At 43.4% G+C, this 16,636-nt stretch overlaps 1 protein-coding gene and 1 long non-coding RNA gene across 4 annotated transcripts in view; one reads left to right on the top strand and one right to left on the bottom strand.

Annotated features, from left to right (window-relative positions):
• LOC123369298 overlaps positions 1-8,556 on the top strand; it is an 85,853-nt gene extending 77,297 nt beyond the window's left edge. The window contains exons 2-3 of the long non-coding RNA XR_006578990.1: positions 7,199-7,564; positions 8,193-8,556. This is a non-coding gene — a long non-coding RNA (uncharacterized LOC123369298). The remainder of the gene's footprint in view (positions 1-7,198; positions 7,565-8,192) is intronic.
• The window catches only part of FOXN3 (forkhead box N3), a 318,212-nt gene that overhangs the window by 210,094 nt on the left and 91,482 nt on the right, over positions 1-16,636 (bottom strand). Inside the window, exon 1 of one of the 3 annotated variants that reach the window (XM_045014706.1) lies at positions 11,878-11,976. The exons of the other annotated variants lie outside the window; for them this stretch is intronic. The gene's annotated coding sequence lies outside the window, so the exon portion shown is untranslated. Of the gene's footprint in view, positions 1-11,877; positions 11,977-16,636 lie in introns of those variants that run through there. 3 annotated transcript variants of the gene reach the window in all.

Here is a 16,636-nt window from a genome sequence, read left to right as displayed (position 1 = left end):
GTATCTTACCTAGAGATTCACCTAGACGTACAATTAAGGCCAGCTGTAGGGCCTTAGCCAGCAATTGCTGCAGCTGGCCCCCTTTCCCTCCAATTAGTCCCCAGATCCTCATGATAAGCTAGGCAGACCTAACTTTTTCATGAGGTTGATGGATTTCCCATGCGTCTGATGAAGTGGGTATTCACCCACAAAAGCTTATGCTCCAATACGTCTGTTAGGCCTGGTCTACACTGCGGGGTGGGGAGGGTGTCGATGTAAGATACGCAAAAAGTCGACATATCTTATTTTGACTTACCTCCCATCTTCAGGGCATGGAATCGACAGCCGCGGCTCCTGTCGACTCCGCTACCACCGCTTGCTCTGGTGGAGTTCTGGAGTTGACAGGAGCACGTTCGGAGATCGATATATCGTGTCTAGATGAAACACGATATATCGATCCCCAATAAATCAATCCCTACCCGCCAATTCAGCAGGTAGTCTGGACGTACCCTTAGTCTATAAGGTGCCACAGGACTCTTTGCCACTTTTTACAGAGCCAGAACACGGATACCCCTCTGATACCTAACTTTTTCAGACACCCCAGGGGGCATCTGAATCTTAGTCTGGTTCCCCTAAACAACTCTTCCGAACAATTCCCATCTCTTTTGAGAGACATTCTGCTTTTTAACATGCTATAGTTGATCTTAACCATGCACAGGCCTTTTTTCTGTAATGGCATTGTCCCTTAACCGCTCTCAAGCGTTTGCTGAGAAGTGGCTTATTGTGAGCCAGTTTTTTCCTTACAGCCCTCTAGTAATTAAACCAATATATTCATACAGTAAACATCCCCCAAACAGGTCAACCTACAGTCTTCCTCCAGTATTTCAGAACAGCTGCAATTCCGTCACATGAACTATTTTGGATTTATAGATATTGATAGCCTGTCTTTGAGATCCTCAGATGGATGGTAAGCACAGCCAGTGGGTTTCCAGATGGTATTAGGTTTCCAAGTATTGGTGCTGCTGTTCACTTCTGCGGGGGGTGGGGGGGAGTGGTGAAAGGATTTAGTTCCATTGACTTTTAACTGACTTTCAGTGGGGCTTGGGTGTTTCCAGAGCCCTCTGGTGCTTTTGAAAATGTCTCTCTAAAGCCCTAAATAATAATATCTAGCTCTTCTATAGCACTGTACAACAGCAGATCTCAAAGTGCTTTACAAAGTGATCAATGTCATTATCCCCCTTTTACAGATGTGAAAACTGAGGCATGGAGATGACGTGATGTGACATGCCCAAGGCCAGCCAGAAACTAATGGCAGTCCCAGGCATAGAATGCATGTCTCCCAAGTCGCTGTCCAGAGCTCTAGCCACCCTGCCTCCTAGGAATAGCCTGACATCTTTCTACCTGAGGGATTGTTCTCCCCACGCCATATTGCATAGTTGTGATTACCAGAGATGCTTGAATTGGAGCTGCCTCACTATAAATTGGGAACATTTGCTGGTATGATGTTATCCTTAAGAGGTCCTCACCTTTGAACCTGTCCCTCCAGTTCTCCCAAAACCTGGATTTGTTAGCCTTCCTGGTGTGCTGCAAAGCCCATCTTTTCCCCAGTTTTTGAGGAAGTGGTTGGTGATGGATTAGAAGGGTTTTAGTTTAGTTGAATACATCAGTATATTGTGAAGGAACAGTCCTTTCGATTGTGTTGCTAAGTGCATGATCTATTTTTCTGGTAGGGGATAAGTGCCCAAAGCACTGGATGGGGCACCTAAAGAGGCCTTTAAATTTCCAAAGAAATCAAATACATTTAAAACCATAGCATGGAATATCCATTTCCTGGCAAAGGGAATGTCTGTCTATCCACCCACCCTTACAGATTTGCAAAGAGAGAGAACACTTCTAGGTACGCTATGGGAACTCATTTGCTAGATTAAAAACAAAAACAAAACAGTGCAAATTCACTAGTGGTGTAAATGGGTACACGGACTTCAGTGTAGTTGCAACCATATACACTGTCAGGGTAACAATCACCTTCTACCTAAGCCTAGTGCAGAGGTGCATTTCCCCTGAAATGAATTTGGCCCAGGGGTACCATACATATTGTGATGAACAAGTTCATCATGATTGCTATTGGTTACTTTATTTCCCAGGAAGCTCCCACGTGGCTCAGCAGCTGTGGCCTGAGGGAGAGAAGCAACAAGCACTGACTGCAGCTCCATTGCCTGCTGCAGAAGGAGGTGGCTACTGGCAGAAAGCCAGACACTGTTAAGGGGAAGAGACTTTTCCTATTCTCCAGCAAGACTCTTTAGCAGTAGCAGCCACTAGCTCAGCCTCCAGCAATTTCCTACCCACTTCAGCACCACTTGCAGGTTTGCCAGATCCTGCTTCAAACAGCAACAGAGGTGAAATCCTGCCCCACTGAAGTCAGTGAGAACTTTGCCATTGACTTCAGTGTGGACAAGATTGCATCCAAGTCTAGAGGCCAGATTCTCCTGTCACTTACGCTGGTGTAAATCAGGCATAGCTCTATTCAAGTCAATGGACTGAGAAGAATCAGCCCCAGCAATACCTTTCTTAGAGAAGGGAACGAGGAACCATGTTGCTTTACACAGAGTCCCAGCCTAAGCACTGAGATTCTGCCTTTGTCCCCAGATGTCACTCTGATGGCTCCAAAGTTGGGTTGTGATGTTATGGTGATAATTCTGTCCCTCTGCTGGGATACTTCTGTTTTTTAACTATGTAACCCAATAGTAAAACAGCTTGGGATACTATTCCTATAGGTGTTATTTTGGTGCTTATTAGTGATCACCTTTGGTCTTCAGCACCTCCTTGCAGCAAAACCAGGCGACACAGAAAGCCTGCCTCAGTTTCCCTCATGGAACTGAGGTTGTGGCTTAGGCAATTAGAACTCCCCTCCCTCAGACAGGCATCTCCCCCAGTTCTCCTTATGCAGCTGGGTTTGTATTTCAACCCTCTGACTCTACTTCAGGCAGGAGTCACCCATCTCTCCCACTTGGAGCTGGACTTGTAACTTAGGCCAGCTGTAAGGCCTTAGCCAGTTTCTCCTTCAACTGGCCCCTTTCCCCTCCAATCAGTTCCCAGATCCAGAGGGCTCAGCAGGCCAGCTTTCACCTGCTGACAGCTGTCCTGCTATGAGGGAGGAGGCAGCATATAAACTGGTCCCCTTTTCAAAACTCATCCCAATTTGCTGGGGAGAGGGGAGCCCTGCCCACTCTGTAAGGTTCCTGATTCCGGACTCTTAAAGAAACAATGATGGGATTGCCTCTCAAACACTACTTATTCCCAGGACCACTTCCTCTCTCCTAATTTCTCCTAGGTCTTTTTATATCAGACCTGCCAAAACCTTAGAGGGCAATGCCACACAATAGCCACGGGCTGACCCCTAGAAACCACAATTCTTAAGCGGACAGACCACCCCATCACAGCACTGAACCCAGCAAAATGTACATAGAGGTCAGTGATAACTGTATGCTGACGCATACTGCCTCATTGTTTTCTAATAATCCCCTATCTGTACCCATTTGTTGTCTCTTGTTTTATACTTTGATTGTAAGCTCTTTGGGGGCAAGGCCCATCATTTTGTTCTGTATTTGTACAGCGCCTAGCACAATGTGGTCCTGGTCTATGGCTGGGACTCCTAGGCACTAGGTCAATGCAAATAAATGAGCAAATAACAACCTACTGGCTCCTACATGATATTGAGCACCAACGCGGGTGGCGGGGACCTCGGCCTTCTGCAGGTTCAGATAGGACACTCAGCACCACAAAGGATCAAGCCATTACCTAATACTTTGTTCACAGAAGGGCATTTCTTTGGTGCACCTGCCCACACTCTTCACAATTGTCAACTCTCCTTCAAACCTAGTCTATCATGTGAAAAATCATTTAGATTTGGAAACTTCTCATTGTCATGTAGCTAAAACAAAGATGAACTGGAAATTCCTTTCAAGCATGCTAGTTTCTCAGTTAACTTAGTGGCATATCTGATTTCTTTGACAACAGTGTATTTTCATCCTTGTGACAAGCAAAAAGCAAATTCAACCCCGAATATTAAGTTTTCTTTGTCTCCTTCAAGCCAGCCAAGTTTTTGGTTTCATTATTATTACACTTTCCTTTTTTCCCTGGGCTTCAGCACTCTACTTCTGAAGAGAGAACCTCTGCCCAGGAACCTACCTACTCCTACCTACATAAATTGACCGAGTATACAATAGGTCACCTTAAGAAGAAAGTTCAGGCCAACAGATTTCACATCAAAATCGGCAACTGGCAATAGCTATAGATTTCCATGCCTTCATCTCTGCCAGCATGTATGTCATATGCCCATGACAGTAACTCAAACCCTTATGGAAAAGTTGTGAGTAACTGCATTGAAAATAATAACTTCTCCCTAGGTTTTGTAAGATTATCTTCTAGAATGTAACAGAAAATTATATCCTTGGCATAGAATTCTATAAGTGGATAAAAAGCCAATTAAAAGACATAATTCCCTGCTCAGCTCTGATTAAAATTATTTCAGTGCAGTAGCACCAGGTTTTGTCCAAAATCTTCACATGAGAAGCCAAGACTAGAACCTAGATTGTCCAATTCTCAGTCCTCTGATTTAAGCCACTAAACCATGCTTCTTCAACAATGATATAAACATTATATAAAGGAACTATAAGTTAGTTTCTCATGGATTTTTAAAACAATTTTTGAAGCATAGGGCAGGGGATCATTCAAATAAATGTGCGTATGTAAGTATTTTAAATTCAGCAAATTCAGTTTGACACACCTGCTGAACTAACTTCTCATAAATCTTGTGATAATTACCTAAAAGTTCTGAACACAATATATATTCTTTATAAGGGTATATACACTAGATTTCAGTTACCTATTGTTTGCACCATTTGGGAATAGTTGTAGCTTATGTATAAACTGTGGAAATCTAGAAACAAAGGCATTAGAGCATATTTTTGCAGCACAGTCATGGGGACAGTAGGGGACTTTGGTAAATGACAGGCATGGGCAATCATCTAGACCAGTGGTTCCCAAACTAGGGCCGCCGCTTGTTCAGGGAAAGCCCCTGGCAGGCCGGGCCGGTTTGTTTACCTGCCGCGTCCACAGGTTCGGCCAATCGCGGCTCCCACTGGCCACGGTTTGCCGCTCCAGGCCAATGGGGGCTGCAAGAAGGGTGGCCAGCACGTCCCTCAGCCTGCGCCACTTCCTGCAGCCCCCACTGGCCTGGAGCGGCAAACTGCAGCCAGTGGGAGCCGCGATCAGCCAAACTGGCAGACGCAGCAGGTAAACAAAACAGCCTGGCCCGCCAGGGGCTTTCCCTGAACAAGCGGCGACCCTAGTTTGAGAACCACTGATCTAGACAACCTCTATGAAAAGCATCATATAATTTTTAATATCCATTCCAAGCAGACAGGACCTCGATGTTTAGTGTTTCAGCTTGAAGACTGGAAAAATGATCCTGCTAGGAGTTCAATATGAGGGTCCAAGGAGACTTGGTAATTTCCAAACTGGCACAAATCCCACACCCCTTATTCATGGAAATCCCCCATTTACTTTGGTGGGAATTTTGCCAGAGTAAAGGATGTGAAATTTGGCTTCTAGTATTAGCCCTCTACTCCTCCTTTCTATTTACACATTAACTGTGATCTCTTTGAGGTCTATCTTCCAGTTCTTACTCACTGGGGGCTCCCCACTGACATTAATAGAGAGTTTTGCTTGCATAAGAACTGCAGATTTGGACCTTAAATACAATCGAATTAAAATGGTAAGGCAGTGTGGAGAATGATGCAAGAAGAGCATCTTTCAAAACAACTCTGACAAATTAGAGAATTGATCTGAATTCAACAACATGAAATTCAGTAAAGACAAGTGCAGAGTACTACACTTAAGAAGGAAAAATTAAATGCACAACTACAAAATGGGGAATAACTGACTAGGTGGTAGTATTGCTGAAAAGGATCTGGGGCTTATAGTGGATCACATATTGAATATGAGTCAGCAGTGTGAAGCAGATGCAAAAAAATGCTAATATCATTCTGGGGAGTATTAACAGGAGTGTCATATGTAAGACACAGGAGGTAATTGTCTCGCTCTACTTGGCACTAGTGAGTCCTCAGCTGGGTTACTGTGTCCACTTTTGGCTGCCACACTTTAAGAAAGCTGTGGATAAATTGCAGATAGTCCAGAGGATAAAACATTTAGAAAACTTGACATATGAGGAAAGGTTTTAAAAACTGGGCATGTTTAGTCTTCAGAAAAGAAGATGAGGGGAGACATGATAACACTTCAAATATGTTCAGGGATGTTATAAAGAGGACAATGATCAATTGTGCTCCATGTCCACCGAGGGTGGGACAAGAAGTAATGGGCTTACTCTGCAGCAAGGGAGATTTAAGTTAGATATTAGGAAAAACTCTCTAACTATAACAGTAGCTAAGCTCTGCAATAGGCTTCCAAGTGAAGCTGGGGAATCCCCATCATTGGAGGTTTTTAAGAACAGGTTGGACAAATCCTGTGAGAGACGATCTAGGTTTTCTTGGTCCTTTCTCAGCACAGGGGGCTGGACTTACAGACTTCTGGAGGTCCCAATTAGCTCTACATTTCTATGATTTTATGAACTGCAGTGTACTGTACTTGTTATAATTAAGTTTGGATTATAAGCTCCTCGGGCAGAGAGGTCTTCATATTTCTCTGTAAAGCATCATTCATGTTTATAGGTTGGGTTAGTTCTCAAGTTGTTGTTTGGACAGCATATCCAATGAACGCATTAGGCAACTCCATTTTGTTCTGAGCCAAATTTGGCATGTGATGGGGAGGATGCCAGTGGTAGGATGTGAGGAACAGCTATATGTTGACGCCATCTATCCATAGTATTTTAGGGCTTCCAGTGGGTCTTTTCTGTCCTGCTTTCATTGGATCAAAGTAAAAAATGATTCTCATAGGGAAGGTGGTAGGTATTTGGAGCAGATGACCATACCACCATAAATAGTGTTGAACAAATGATTGAGGGGGCAGAACATGTTTAGTTAGAAAATGGATCTCTTCATTCAAGTTGAATTCATATCATCTGATGTTTTCAACCATTCAGAGATGCTTCATCTGAATGGTGCCCGACTTCTTTTCAACGCTGACAGTGAGAGGCCACTTTTAAGTCCCATAGGTCACCGAAATGTTATATATCCTCAGCTTTGTCTCTCTGCTTATTCAGGTGTCCAGGATCATCTTCTGTGGTTGGGTGCTTGGGATACAAAAAAGGAAGGAGTGGGACGCCTATTTAAATGTCATATCCACAAATCAATCTTATCGTTTGAACCATTTTCCGGTTGCCTACTTAAAGCCCAGTTGTAGCATAAGCATGGAAGATGAACAACTATTCTTTGCTATGCTCCAAGCAGTGAAGCTTCTGATGAAGACAAGACAAAGTTCTACAATCAACTGAACTCTTTTTATTCAACTATCTCTAATCACGAAATTGTCACTCTGCTCAGTAATTTTAATGCTACTGTTGATAATTCAAGTGGACCATGGAAAAACCTTATTGGACCTATAACCTCAAATATCTTAAAAAGCAATGGTAAGCACCTTTCACTGTTGTGTTTTTCTCATGATCCTGTCATTACAAATACCTGATTTCATGGGAATTGAATTCACCAATTTACTCGGTCGCATGACAATGCCCAAACAAAGATGATTGATTACATTATAATCTCTCATTATTGGAAATCATCCATCAGCAATTGTAGAATTTATCAGTCTGCCAAGCTCAGTAACACCGAACACAAATTAAGCTATGTCTACACTGCACTACAGTGTGGACTATGGGGGTGTGAATGGCAGAGTGCACCAAGGTGCTGCTATCTCACTGCCCCACATGGATGTTGCTGGCATGAACTAAAAGGTGCCTAGTTCACATTAACATAGTCCTGTTTGAAAGAAAACTATAGTAATGTGAAGTAGCTACAGAGATGTAAAGAAGCTTAAGGGAAATAAGGTGGCAGGAATCTGTGAAATGGCTGCGGAACTATTAAAAAGTGCTGAACCACCTATTCTTTTGTGGCTGCAGATGCTGATCAATATTGTCTGGAGAACAGAGGTGGTCCGGTGTCACTTGCAAAATGGCATTGTTTTACCACTAGGGAAACATAAAGGCAGCAAATGGGACTATTGTAACTATTGTGACATTATTTTTCTATCTGTCCCAGGGAAAGATTTTGCTTCTGTCTTGCTGACCCAAGCTCCTGATATCGAAGGAGCAAGAGAAGACTACAACAAGCTGGCTTCACTCCCAGCCGTTCCATGACAGAGCAAATTGTCACAGTGCATCAGCTTATTGAGAAGGCACAAGACTTCAAGCACCCTGTTCACATTACATTTATGGATATCAAGGTCAGGTTTGACTCTGTTGACAGGGAATCACTTTGGCTGATCTTGAAACTCGCAGGCTTCCCTGACAAGCTCCATAAAATGTTCCATCTCCTATCTGATGATTCCTCAAGCTGCATCCTTGTAAATGGAAAAAGAACCCCCTTCTTAAGAATTAGGTTGGGCATTCGATGCCATTCCAGAGCCCTTCAATCCCATCATAGACTACGTGCTTGAGCAGATACTAAGTAAACACATTTTAGGCATATGCCTTGGTGACAAGCATCTCACCTACATCAATTTTGCAATGTCATAGCACTAGTTGTCAAATCAATGGATGATCTAGTTGTAACATTTAAAGCTCTGAAAATCTCAGTGGCAAAATTCAGCCTGAAAATTAATTGGGGGAAAAACAAATTCTTCTAATCAGCAATTTTGAACGTGTTGTGGGCTCTAGCATTTTAGTGGGTAACCACTTTGTCAAGATTTTCAGTGATTTCACCTCATTCAGCTCTATTGTCGATAACGTGGGTGGTATCAAGAAAGAACTTGAAGTCTGCGCTACAAAAGTGTCATCAGTAATGGGGCACCTCATCAAGAATGTTTTTTGCAAACTGAACAGAACATTTATTGTGCTACATAAATAATAAAATGATAATAATTGATTATTAATAGAATGGCTTCATTTTCCTGATGAGCGTCCCTTAACTTTCAAAAGCCATAAACATTCCCCTTCTTCTAAACAAACACTTAATATCTTAGGAGGAAATTCACTCTCCCATTCCCGCTCAGTAGTGGTGCTAGCCCAGTGGGGGCCCTAAACAGGAATATTCCCCCCCCTCCAATACATAATAAAAAGAAAATGTAGGGGAGGGCGTGAGCTGCTCAGGGCCCTAAGCAATTGCTATGGGCTTGTCTTCACTACTGATGCAGCGGCCATCGATTTAGTGGGTCTAGTGAAGACCCGAAAAGTCAATGGCAACATGCTCTCCCATCAATTTCAGTATTCCATCTCCCCTAGAGGTGGAAGCTCTGTCAAACAGCGCAGCATAGACACCGCTGTAAGTCAGTCTAAGCTACTTTGACTTAAGTTAAGTGACATATCTTACATAACTTAACTAGCATAACTTAGATCGACTTACCTCATTAATGTAGACCAGGCCTTAATCTGCTTATGCCTAGCTCCAGCTCTGCTTCCTCTTACTATAACATTACCATTTCCAGCATAGTCTTGGAGGTATTCCAGTTAAAAAATAAATACTGATTTTACAAAACAAACAACTAAAAAAGACAAAATTGGGCTAAAAAATCTGATCCACTTTTTTCCCTGTAGCTATTTTACAAAAGCCTACTGCATCCATGGTAAGAAGTTTTGAACACCCCTACAATAAAAGAGGATGCAAGGCAAAAATAAAATTATTCAGTAAAAACCAAGAATGATCCAAGAAGTGTTTCACATTTCCAAAGTCAGGAGGGGAAAAAAAACTATTTTAAATGCTATGAAAAATGTCAGTATTTTGGTAACCCTTGGACAACTGCAGACAAGGAGTATGATTCTGACCCTACTTACCCCTTCTTTACATCAATTTTACTGCTCTCACTTCTGATCTACATCAGTTTAAGTGAGATCAGAATCAAGCTCCCTGTAAACTGCACTGTAGATTATGCTCTTCTGCAAACGCTCCCTCCCACCCCCGCAAGCATCTTTCTCACTTGTCCTTATCTGCTGAACTCAGAACACCGAGTGCCAGATCTATTTCCCTGACCCCACTTTCTAGTTACTGAACCTTTCCACATAACAAACAGCACAAACTCCCTGGCAAAAAATCTTGACCTTCCCACCTGCTTAACTTTCCCAGAAACCTCCACCACACATCACAATCAGTGTTTCAGCTGCCTAACTTTACTGCACTCTTCTCACCAACAATGAACTCAGTCACCCTCCTACATGCCAGGTTCTCCTATAACCCCTCCAGAAAGTAACCTTGACAACCCTTTTAGGGTGACCAGATAGCAAGTGCGAAAAATCGGGATGGCCTGTATAGGTGCTTGTATAAGAAAAGGCCCCGAATATCGTAACTGTTCCTATAAAATCGGAATATCTGGTCACCCTAACCCCTTTCCACAATCCCTGAGCTCCCCTGCCAGCCCTCCTGCTGCTCCCCAGATTAGCATCCTAATGCCCCTCCTTGCTGCTAAATTGAACAAGTACCAGCCACCTGGAAATTATATACACCCTTCTAGGGCTTAAAATCCTGCTTTGGCTTCAAGATAATTATTAAGTCAACTGGGTCTTTTGAATAAAATTCTGTTTCCATGTGAAAAAGAATACATTGAATTTGTCTAGGAAAGTTCTTCATGGTATTTCTAGTGCTAATTAATACCACCTCTTAAAAATCCCCATGGTCCTCTTTAGAGACAAGTATTACAAAAAACCAGTTTCTTAATGAAGATAGAGTTACTGAGTCCAGAAATGTTAAATGACTAATCAGTATGTCCGTGAGACTCAGAAATTGGCTTCATTTAAGCTAATGTAAAAATGCAGGTTAATTTGTACCAAAAATTATATATCAACAATTCAAATGAACTCTTGTCCCCTTGGCCTGGTCTATACCTAAAATTAGATCAACCTAGTTACATCACTCAGGCCAGTGAAAAATTTCTTGCTCTGTGCGATGTAGATAGAGCAACTAACCCACATTGTAGATGCAGCAAGGCTGAATTCTTCCAGCAACCTAGTTACTGCCTCTCAGAGAGGTGGATTAACTACAATCAGTGGTTCTCAAACTGTGGGTCAGGACCCCAAAGTGGGTCACAACCCCTTTTTAATGGGGTTGCCAGGGCTGGCGTTAGACTTGCTGGAGCCCAGGGCCCAAGCCCAATCCCAAGCCCCACCACCCAGCCAAAGCTAAAGCCAAAGCCTAAGGGCTTCAGCCCTGGCTGGCAGGGCTCAGGTTACAGGCCCCCAACTGGGGCTGAAGTCCTTGGGCTTTGGTTTTGGCCCCCTTGCCTGTGGCGGTAGGGATCAGGTTCAGGCTCTGCCCTCCCACCTGGGGCTGCAGGACTTGGGCAGGCTCAGTATTCAGTCCCTCCTCCTGGGGCTGTGTAGTAATTTTTGTTGTCAGAAGGGGGTCACATTGCAATGAAGTTTGAGAACCTCTGAATTACATCAATGAAAAAATCCCTTCAGTCAATGTAGAAAGCACCTACTCTACAGTGGCACGGCCACAGCACCGTAACTGTGCTGCTGTAGTGTAGATATCCCCACAGTAACTTATCTAGAGCTGATCTGTTCATATGCAGTGTATACACACACACACACACACTATAGGCCGTGGAGTTATATAGATTTACACCTTCTTGGGATCTGATCCTGTGTCTTTTAAGCATAACAATGGTAATTGTTTTGTACACTGTACTTCATCTATGAGAGAAAATTGTCCAGGAAAAAAATCAGACATACAGCTCCACCACAGCTACCTACCACTGCATGCAAATGAAACAAGAACTAGTAGCACTTTTAACCTGTTTCTTTATCCTTTTCGCAAATGTAGAGTTTCCCAAGAAGACTTGAGTCTCTGGGCTGATGCTGCCCATTTCTTGTCCAACTGTATGCATTCAAGCCCACCAGAGAGCTGCTTGTGAACTCGAGGCTGGAGGAACACTTTAAAGGGATGCAAGCCATTTACTATAATGCTACCAATTGCACTAAACGAGGTCAGCTGGGCTAATGAAAGGAAAAGTGGTTGTTCTAACGACAAACATTCTGGGCCCAAACCTAAGGTGCTTTATGCAACAGCCAAAAACATCTTAAAAGACTAGACAGGAGGAAAATAACCGAAGACTGCACCCTTATGTACACCATAAATGAGACTGCCACAGCTCACCACAGATGGAGACAATATGGGCATACAAGGGGCAAGGCCAATGGTAAACACTAAGCACAGATCTACACAAACCTGTGGGAAGGGAGGCATCAGACCACACCTGTTTCTCTCCTATGTGATCAGTAGTAACTGGCTGCAGCCTGGCTGTGTGGCAGCCCCAGGCCTTGCTTCTGGTAGTTTGTGAACAAAGTTCTTGTAGGTTTCCCCACATTGTGTACACTATATGCTAGATTGGAAGCATCTATCTCTTTATCTCATCCCCACCTCACTAACCCAGGAATGGGATTCATTCCTACAACCAAACCTTGTTCGCTTGTACTAATGTCTGGAAGACCCATCGCACATTACTGAGTTTTATGAATTAGTAAGCGCCCAATCTTATGAGGTGCTGAGTACCCTCCATTCCCAGCAACTTCCATGGAGTTGAGGGAACTTAGCTTCTCAAAGGATGAGGGGCTAAGCAAATGAGCGTGACGAAAGCGTAGATAATGCATCTCACGGTGCACTTTGTTAATTTATTTAACAAGTGCAGTTTAGCTTTCATTATTTATGATAATACTTCATACTAAACTAGTAAACATAGCATAATATATTCTGTAAAAGTAATAAAGTCTTAGCTATATGAGACTGCATTATGGCTCATTGCTCTTAAATCTTTGCTTAGAAGGGGAGCGCAGCATCAGTTTGTGTGTGAATTATGAGGTGTGTGGGTTAGTGAAAATGAGCGAGGTGCTATTTTTGACTTTCTGTTTTTCTTTTTTCATTGTTCTCTCTTTCCCTGCTATGGGTCCCTCCCTCCTACCACTGCTCCCATTTAAGACCCAATTGTTTTCCCATTGAAGGCAAATGCAAAACTTCCATTGACTTCAGTGGGAGCAGATTGAAACCTTATTGTTTTGTTTACATACTTGATCAAATACCACACAGGTATAGTGGGCCAGATTCAGAAATGAGCCTATATTGTGACTCACAGGCCAAGGAGCCAGAAGATAGGCCTGGAGCAAGAAAAGCAATTAATAAGGGCGTATACGTTATAATAGCCCGTCTCCTTCCTTAACACATGCATTCTTATGTCTTCTGATTTCCCAGTGTGGAAGTTACATCACCTTAGAATCCTATATTGATAAGTGGGTGTAGGGGAGTTTGATTCAGTCTCAGTTACTGCAAGGGGGCCTAGTTCTCCTCTCACATCAGTGTCAATCATGAGTATTTATTATTATTACTATTGTTGCTCCAACATTATTATTATTATTAGCATCACAGTTGTGCTTGGGCTCTACTGACATTGCACAAACACAGAGTAACAGAGGCATTGTACAGAGTAATAGCGAGTCCACGCCCTAAAGAGCTCACAGTCTAACTAGACAAAGTAAATCCAGGGTAGAGAACAGGGGTATAATTTATAAGCAGAGTGACAGTTTGTAAACACCATCTTAGTGCCAACATTTTTAAAAAATTCTTTGGTTGGAGTTTTGTTCTGAAGCAATTAGCTAGAAGGAAAGACAGAAGGGCCACAGACAGGAAGGTCTGAGGAGGGTTGGGTAAAGGATAGTGGGAAGAAAAGCAGGGAGCCTGGAGGGCAGGCGGAGTGAGACTGAGATGAAGAAATTGTGAGGGATGGGGGCACAGCAAACAGCCAACCAGCATAAAGGGGGAACTGTCCAGAGTCCAATCTGTACCAAAGCAATCTGGTAACATCATCAGTGTCTGACAGTCTCTAGCGCAGCATCTGCAGTGGCTGCTCCTTGTATTTGCTTCTGCTGGCTAGCTTCTCCAGTATTTCCTTTGAAATCAGTGGAGTTTCATCAGTGTGAAACTCGGGCGAGAGGAGACACAGGCAAGGGAGCCCACTGTCTATATCACTTCTGAATTTAGCCCAGTATCTGAATCTCTAAGTATCAGATTAAAAGCCTTTCCATAGAACATCTTAGAAATTAGCTCATATGCCAGGGATAGTTGAGTCAGAGCATTAAGCTATTAATCATTAATTGCTTTTCAATTTCTCCTTCAATAAGTCAATTTCCCCAACTAGCCTCTTTCTTATTCATTGGTCCCCATTAGTATCCTACATCTATAAAACCGCTGCTTGTAACCACCCAGATGTTAGGATCTGGAAAAGCTGGCCCTTTCTGCACTGAAATTTGGCAAGGAAAGACTAGTTTAGGAGGATGCGTGACCATACTTGTTTCTGTGTCTCAGATACACTACTCTGGACCGATGTCATCCTCCTTGCATTACAATAGCTTGAGTATATCTACCCTGCAGGCTTTCTGCATATTGAGTTTTGCATTTTTGCCCAATCCTCCCTGTAACCCACACTGAAAACCCTCCAATATGTGTCATGGGGAAAATTCTACCTGAGCTGGCATACTTGACTGGGTAGTATGGGGCTGGTGCCTGATTCAATATTGATTATATTGTACTTATTACTTAAGAATTCCCAAATAACAAATGAAACCTTGTCGTTTGACAGGTTTCAGTTCCAAGACCAGGCCCACAGTTTTATTTGTACTATGATTAAATTGGCTGCAACAGTCACATGTAGGCCAACAGATTTTTTTGCTATTTTAATATTTTTATTAGCAGAGTTATTAACACACTAAAAGTTCCCAACCAAACAAAAATGTAGCAGTAATGCAATATCAGTTTTACGGCCCACACCATATGATATGCATACTCACACAATCCTTATGGAGACCTAGGAGTAGTGAGACAGGTGATAGGCTGCCAGGGGCCTATCCTCTCTCTGGCATACAAACCAATACAATTATTAAGTTCTCATCAGCCTACCTTGTGGTCCAGCCTATTATTGCATTTGACGGCTGCCCTGAATATTCATAAGAGGATTCAGCCTCTTTGCCCAACTGACTTCCTCACCCTTATAATATTGGGAAGTCTTAATTCTATAGGTTAGTATACTAATTATATCAGACTTATTAGCATATACATCAACTGGTTACTATAACAATTCTTTGGCTAAGCATCTGCTGATGTCCCTATCCCAGAATTTCAGCAGAATTATTTATTGCAAAATTTATGTCGTATGCCATTTTTTGACTTAGGGTCACTGCTAATTAACTTACTTATGCTAAGCTAAACCATTTACTTATGCCACAGTTCATAGGCTTCATATCTTTATACTAACTGCTTACTCTACTATCTTACATGTTTAGGCTGGTAGGCTTCTTGAATTTCTATATCTTATCTTAATGCTTTTAAACTAGCTTTGGACTTACAGTGCAACCCATAAGATAATGGATGGGCCACAGGGCAGAGCGCATGTTGAGCTGTGACCCACCTCCGACTCTGCCCATTTTGCAGGGTGTTGGCAGCAAAGTCACAAGTGAGTGACCTCAAGCCAAGATAGTCCTCTATTTCATTTCCCACAGTTCCCTAAACTTGTATCTGCCTGCCCTTCTACTGCTCTCATGTCCCACTAGCCCCCTAAGCAACAGAAGCTACAGGGCAGTTCACAGACCCTAGCTCAGCATTTAACCTCTCATTTTCCATGTGGTCAGCTCCAGTTGCTGCATGGCCAGCTCTGCCACAGAGCCAGATGCCCACCATCCAGCGAGCTGCTATCTGGTGAAAAGATTACACCTGAGGTTCTAGTTAACCTTTGCTGTGAGTACTCCAGGAATCATGATTTCACCCAGAGTTCCAGGACCAAACCCCTCTAGGAGGTCATCTTGAAGAGGCTGGTGGAGGTGGGCAGGCAGCAGACTGAGATGCAGTGCAGCTGTAGAAAATAGCAAAAGATGGGAATGGCTGATCTGGGAATGCACCCTAGACGTTCCAGGAGACAGGAAGAAAAAGAAGCATCAGGCTCCCTACACCCTGCTTCTTTCCCCAGCCACCCATGGCTCTTCAGGCTGGGCAAGGAGACTTGCAGATCCCCAGGGACACAGGATCAGGCACCTGGAAGACCTAATTGCCTTCCACAGTACTCTGCCACTGATAAGCCAAGCCAGGCCAGTGGACCAAGAGCCAGGCCAAGAGAAATGGACCCAACTTCTGTGAGCTGGAGCCTCCCACTTCCCACCTGCCTTTGACTCAGGCTGGACAGGAGCTAGGCAAGAAAAAGGGATTGGGCCCTTTGGAGCCAATACCTGCTTCACCAACAGCCGCCCATAGGTCTCCAAGCCAGGCAGGGACTCCAGGAGCAGCCTGGGGAAGCGGAATTGAGCTCCTGGAAGTCGGGAGCGCCTTCCACACCATGTGAGGAACTCAACCAGATACTTGCCTACACCCTGAGTGCAAAGACCATTGTCACACATGACATAATTGCAATCCCAGCCTGAGGTGTGGCCTGTGCCTGTTCCTAATTCCTTTATCTTGGCATCTGGTGCCTTCTCCCAAAGAGGGGACCCTCCTAGTGCATGGAATATAAGAGGTGC

The sequence above is a fragment of the Mauremys mutica genome, chromosome 4, assembly GCF_020497125.1.
Source record: "Mauremys mutica isolate MM-2020 ecotype Southern chromosome 4, ASM2049712v1, whole genome shotgun sequence".
Classification (NCBI taxonomy): domain Eukaryota; kingdom Metazoa; phylum Chordata; order Testudines; family Geoemydidae; genus Mauremys; species Mauremys mutica.
The sequence above is the reverse complement of the archived record's forward strand: the minus strand, read 5'-3'. Positions and strand labels throughout refer to the sequence as shown.